Source organism: Mycteria americana, chromosome 1, assembly GCF_035582795.1.
Source record: "Mycteria americana isolate JAX WOST 10 ecotype Jacksonville Zoo and Gardens chromosome 1, USCA_MyAme_1.0, whole genome shotgun sequence".
Taxonomy (NCBI): domain Eukaryota; kingdom Metazoa; phylum Chordata; class Aves; order Ciconiiformes; family Ciconiidae; genus Mycteria; species Mycteria americana.
In genome coordinates, this window is record NC_134365.1 from 52400454 (window position 1) to 52406453 (window position 6000).

General features: G+C 46.1%; 1 protein-coding gene across 5 annotated transcripts in view; it reads right to left on the bottom strand.

Moving 5' to 3' along the window:
* CDK17 (cyclin dependent kinase 17) overlaps nt 1-5562 on the bottom strand; it is a 99591-nt gene extending 94029 nt beyond the window's left edge. For 3 of the 5 annotated variants that reach the window (XM_075497481.1, XM_075497440.1, XM_075497449.1), the window contains exon 1: nt 5070-5560. The gene's annotated coding sequence lies outside the window, so the exon portion shown is untranslated. Of the gene's footprint in view, nt 1-5069 lie in introns of all 5 variants that reach the window. The other 2 variants (XM_075497470.1, XM_075497475.1) reach the window with 2 other exon arrangements.
* Between the last annotated feature and the right edge of the window lie 438 nt (nt 5563-6000).

Genomic DNA, 6000 nt, shown 5'->3' on the forward strand with positions numbered 1-6000 from the left:
TTCAACTTCTTTACATTTTTGTAAGCTGGCTTCTTTACTCCTATAGGCCACTGTAACTTTTTAACCCATTTTTTGTCTCAATTACAGGACAATGGGTTTGCTGATAAGTAATATTCTTTGATAATTATGGTAATCTGTATTTCCCAAAGGACCTTTATTTCAGTGAACACCAATTAGCAACCATTACTGTAAACCTCATTAAATGTTACCTTTAATGATTGCTGTATAAAAACGTCTTGCACATACCTGAATAAAATCCAAACAAATCAAGATACTTCCATATCAGTAAGATAAGAGTAGGAAGTCAGAAATACTTGGAGAGACATTCCTGAAAGAAGACTGTACAGGTTATGGCAGTTCACTATGATATAAGCATATCAGTATAGCTACATGCCTGCAAAATGCCATAATCCACTGAGCACAGAAGAGAAAGTCATGATCCAGCCAACTTTAACACAAACTGAAAGCATGCAAGTATCCTTAGTGAAGCTGACAAAGTGCAGATGTTAAAAATCAGAGACCATCGTGCCACTCTACCAAGTCTTGAAAACAGCAGCAGTTAGAGAAAGGAGTACAATTACGAGGTATGGATTATAATTAAATGAAATATGATTAGAGGGCAGAGAGTAACATTCACTTATGCAAGATACCTAGCAAGTCCAACCTAAAACACAAAGACAGGCAAGAACTGTAGCTAGGAGTGTAAACGAAAGACATGTTTCTTTGTTCTGGTATAATAACACAGCCTGTTCATCATAATATATGCACAACTAGTTATTTCAGAGAAGAGTAAAAAAAATAAGGAAAAAAAGGTCATCATCAAAACCTAGGATAAAACTTTTCTTCAGCTTACTGTATTTTCAAGGTATTACAGAAGTAAGCAAGCAGAAAATTGTCTTGAAATTCACAGAAGCCTTCAAGGGTTTATTTAAAAATATTATAAAGTTGGTATCTTCCCTTTTCTTAAAATCATTATGTTTAATTCTGCCCCACATGAAAAATTAAAATGTGATTTGACAGTTGTTTCTGCTGATGATTTTTTGACGATGCTACTCACACATTTCTTTTTTCTCTCTTTATAACATTCATGCTTATACATAGCACTCCATGATAACCTGATGTTCCCTATTGAAAGAAATTTCTAATCCTTTAAAAACAAGCACTAGACCACAAAAGCCCAAATATGCCAGTAAAGCACAGTTATTATTATCTGCAGTATCAATGTGTCTATGGTATTTTATAATACAGTCAGACACAGGGCATAATGATCTCCAAGGAAGTGGCAAAAGCCCTATCACCTGAGGACTGATGTATCAAAAGCTGGCCTGATGTAAATTACCTGATCTATGCATCCATTAAGGTTATTGTTTTCCATATAACCGGATCATAGAACTGAAGAACTATTTTTTTTTTTAATGTTCTTGAGCTAGTTTGCCAACTTGGAGCACAAGTTCCAGTTTTGTTTATTCCTCGTGACTATCAACATCAGTGGTTAAACGCTCGAGGTTTAAACCACTGTTTGTAGATGTTCCAATTAGCCAGTTCTATGGAACTCTGGAGTTGACATCTCTGCTAGAAAGAGTCCAGGAGACCAACAACTCTGGAAGAATTGCCAATCCATCAGGTTAGTTAAGAGTGTGCATGTATGGATTTGTATTGGATACAGAATTATAACTACTCATTTGGCTAAATGAGCATTAACTCTCACTCTTCAGAGAAACAGTTGTCAAAAGTACATCACAACTCTTCACAAAATACACAGGAAGAAGAAAGCATTCCACATCGCTAATGGGAATTTCTGGGAATCGAGTATTTCTGGAGGAAGCAGTATCTGCTATTTCCTGCTTAATTGGAAAAAACGTTACTAGGCCCCAAAAGGTATATACAGCAAGACAGAAAACATTTGTAAAGTTTTTTAAAAAAACCCTAGTCTTAGATTTCTTAGAGGTAAGTAAATTAGAACTATTGTCTAGTGATCAAAATATTTAAATATAAAATGCTTTTACCTCTAACATCAAAGTAAGATAGTCTCTATATCAGCATGTGAACAGGCACAAAAAAAAAAATGTCCAGTTCTTACACTCAGAAGGAAAAAGTCATTGCTACAATTATGTACAGTGCAAAAAAGACAATGATCACAAGCAACACACTGGTTTAGTTTATTCTTTAGATGTGAAGCTTAACTGTTGAGTAAACATTTGGCATTTTAAAAGCATTTTTACAAGCTAAAGTTGTGGAGTAGTGTTTTATATCAAATCCTGAAGTGCCACTGATTACAGTGGTGTCCAGCTGCCTCAGGTAGATACATATTCAGAGCTTGCTGTAAAAATAAAAAGGCAAGCATTAAAAAGCATACAGCTAAGAACTTAAGACACCTGTAACTTAAGAATTTTAAGCAACATTTAGTGAGTTGCAAAAGGTAAGTTTATGCCACAAAACCTTTATTATTATTGATCTTGACTTTCAGACATGATCTTGTCCATTTTCACATCGCATCAGATTACGCATTCAGTAAGGACACAACTAGTATATACGCCTTTTTAAAAACCAGATGACTAGCTTTCTTGGCCAACAAATAAAAGCTGATCAGTACGTGAAATATCAACAGCTTCCATTAAATGTGAAAAGAGGGTAAAGAACAAATTCCCAAAAAGGTTTTAATGCAGACTGTTCATTGAATCAGTCTCCAATGAGCCTTTCCTGATTGCACTTTTTAGATGCAATTACTCAAATATACTGTACTGAACCAAAACTTATTAAGACTGATGAAACATTCTTTTTTTTTTTTCTTCTAGCAGCAGGTAGTCATTTAAGAAATTAGATGACTTTGTATGTTAGTAAGCCATCCAAAAAATTCTGCACAGTTTTACCGTAAGAGCCCCACATTGTAACAATAACACAGGCATACAGAACATCTTAACAGCCATGTCATAAGCTATATTGTATTTTCACACTGCAGTGTTAGGCAGAAACTGAAGCCAGAGCCATTCAGGGGAAAAACACAGCCCTGTTCTGGTTTTCAGTTATTCTCAATCTAATTATATTTGGAATTATAAATCAAATATTTTACTACACATTAGTGGCATTTTACATATTAAAAAGATCAATTAATGCACTACGTCCTTAGCCAAGCTTAAAATAAATGACTCGCCACTTTCAAACTATAATTTGCTTCAGACAACACAGGCTCCAATTTGCAAACTCTCTGGTATGGATGTAGGCAGACCCCACCTACTGATTTCTGTAGAGCTCCATCCCGGGTAAACACAGGGCTACACCACACAATATGCAAATGTCAGGTATGAACTTCACTGCGTTATCCTCACTAAAGATTTTTGTAAGCCAGACTCATTATTGTCAAAGCAGCATTTAAATAATGCCATCAATAAAGATGCTTTCATCTTTCAAATTTAAGTGGCTTTTTTAATGGCAAGTTAACATTATAATGGTTTCTCCATGTTGGAGAAGTAAATTCAGTTTGTTCCTTCAAGTATAGATAATTTTTAAGGAAATTCTTCACTATGCATTTCAAACACATGATTTCATGTTTTCGTAACTGTTACTTTTGTGTTAATTATTCAAAACAAGTCTCTCTCACATCACTTATTGAAGTGCAGATATAAATAACAAGAGCTGCGTATGAGGATACAGAATTCCTACAACAAAGCAATATGGCAATTTATTTAGCATCTTAAGCACATAAAATACCACATCACCTACTTCACTTTTACCCATTCTAATAGGAAAACAAACCTGAATTTGGTACTAAGTCTAGTTTCCTAAATATTTTCTTGTAAGTTAACCTTTGGTCATCTACTTTCCAGTTCAATCAAAAGGGGGGGGGGGGGGGGGGGAGGTGGAAGAATGTCAAACCAGGCTTCCTCTCCTCATATCTATGCCATGGTAGCTACAAGAAAGTTGCTACTGATCTTCTGTTAAATTATAAAAAGAAAAACACACATATAAATTATTCACCAAAATTAAAAAAAAAAAAAAAGGAAACAGATGCTTTTTACATTATTTAGTTTGGATTATGATATACCTCAGCCCTGTTTCCCTCACAACACCCATAATACTGTCAACCACCATTAGCAAAGGGCCAAAGACGGCAACGAGTTTAAAACAACTCCAGCCAGCTACCGAAAATGTTGCAGAAGAGACAAAGGGGATCAAGGTCAGCATTCTTCTAACGCAGCAGCTAATCCACTCCTATGAACACGGTACTGGAACCGGTGGGTGCAGTAAATTTCCATGAAATATAAAATATACCTAATGCCACCTAATTTCCCCCATCCTTGCGAGAGAAGAACCATTTTGCTCTCACTGGACTCAAGCCATTACATATCTGAGAGAGGAAGGGGAGGGAGAAGAGGAGTTCACAGAAGTTCAGGGTCAGCAAATGTTCAAGTATCCTGTCATCTACGAACTCAAGGCTCAGGGCACAAAAACTCTTATGCCACGCACAGAAACCTACATGTTTTGGGTGTGCGTGTGAGGGGGAGACCTGCAATAGGAGCGAATGTGTCATACGTGCGGAGGCTGCGAGAAGAAGAGCTGTCAGGAGAAAGCAGCCTCGTTTGAAGGGGAGGAGGCGGTGGGGAAAGGACAGTTACGAACACAGGATCACCAAAAAATCCCGCGGTGCTCACCGGCTGCAAGCCCCGGCTCACCCCCCAGGCCCAGCTTCTCTCGGCTCCCCCGGCAGACGGGGCTCAGCCCCCCGGTGCTGCCCCGGCCCCCGCGGAGCCGCTCCCAGCCGCCAACGGGCAGCGGAAATCCCCCACAGCCCTCCCCGGCCCGGCCCGGCCCAGCCTGGGGGCGCAGAGCGGCCCTGCCAGCCCCGGCCGCCGCGGGCTCCCCGAGCCTCGGCCCTCTGGCGGGGCGCCCCCCCCGCCCCGGCTCCCATCACCTTCCCCCTTCCTCCAGGGCCGCGTTTTCACCTCACCCCCCCGCGACGTCCCACGCACACGCAAGCCGAGGGCCCCCTGAGGCCCCCGCGGGCTGGGCCCCAACCCCGCGAGCCGGACCCGCACCCCGGGGCCAGGAGACAATGAGCAGCCACAACTCACCAGCAGCGCCGGAGCTCCGTGGGTCCGGGGGCGGTTCCTCTCCCCCTTCTCCTTCCCCTCCTCCTCCACCCAGGAGCGGTATCCGGCCGCCGGGAGCCGAGCCCCCCCCCCCTCCCCTCGCTAGCCCGAGAGCCGCCGCCTCCGCCGGGCCGCCGGCCGCGCTCCCTCCCCGAGGAAAGTCACTTTATTCCCCGCTCCAACATGGCTGCTTCCCCCGCCGCAGCCTTCGCCTTGCCACGGCTCCCCGCCGCCGGAGAGCGGCCGCAGGCCGTGCTCGGGAGCCGCCCGCCCGGCCGCTGGCGGTGCCGAGAGCGGCCCGGGTGGCCTCGCGTCAGCCGGACCGGGCTGCGGGTGTGCGCGGGGAAGGGGCGAGCCGAGCCGAGCCGCGCTGCGCGTCCCCGCTGCGGGCTGACGCCTCCGCCCGCTCGCAGCGCGGAGGCTGGCACTGAGACAGCCCCGCCGGCAGCCGGAGCGCAGGAGGGGCCGCGGGGGAGGCCCGGGCGCCGGCGACACCTAGCGGCCGCGGCGGCCCCGACGCCGGCTGAGCCGGTGGCTGCGCGGGGAGCGGGGCGGCCGGGCGGGGGGGCTGAGGGCGGAGCCCGCGCCGCGGGGAATGCCCCGGGCGGCGGAGGGGGCGCTCCCGCCGCAGCCCGTCCCCGGGCCGCCCTGCCCGCGGGGGAGCGCCCGGCTGAGCCGAGGGGAGCCAAGCCGAGGGGAGCGCTGCTGCTCCCTTCTCGGCGGCCCTGCGCAGCCTCCTCCTCCCGCGGGAGGAAGCGGATCTCCCCGGCAGAGGCTCTCGAGGCCCGGGAGGCCGCCCCGAGGCCCTGCCCGCCGCTGGCCGTCCGGGGGGTCTCCCCGAGCGCTTTCGGGGAGGGCAGTGTGGGAAGGGGCGTTTGCTCGCTTCATGTTTTCCGGCTCCTGGCAGTGGGTT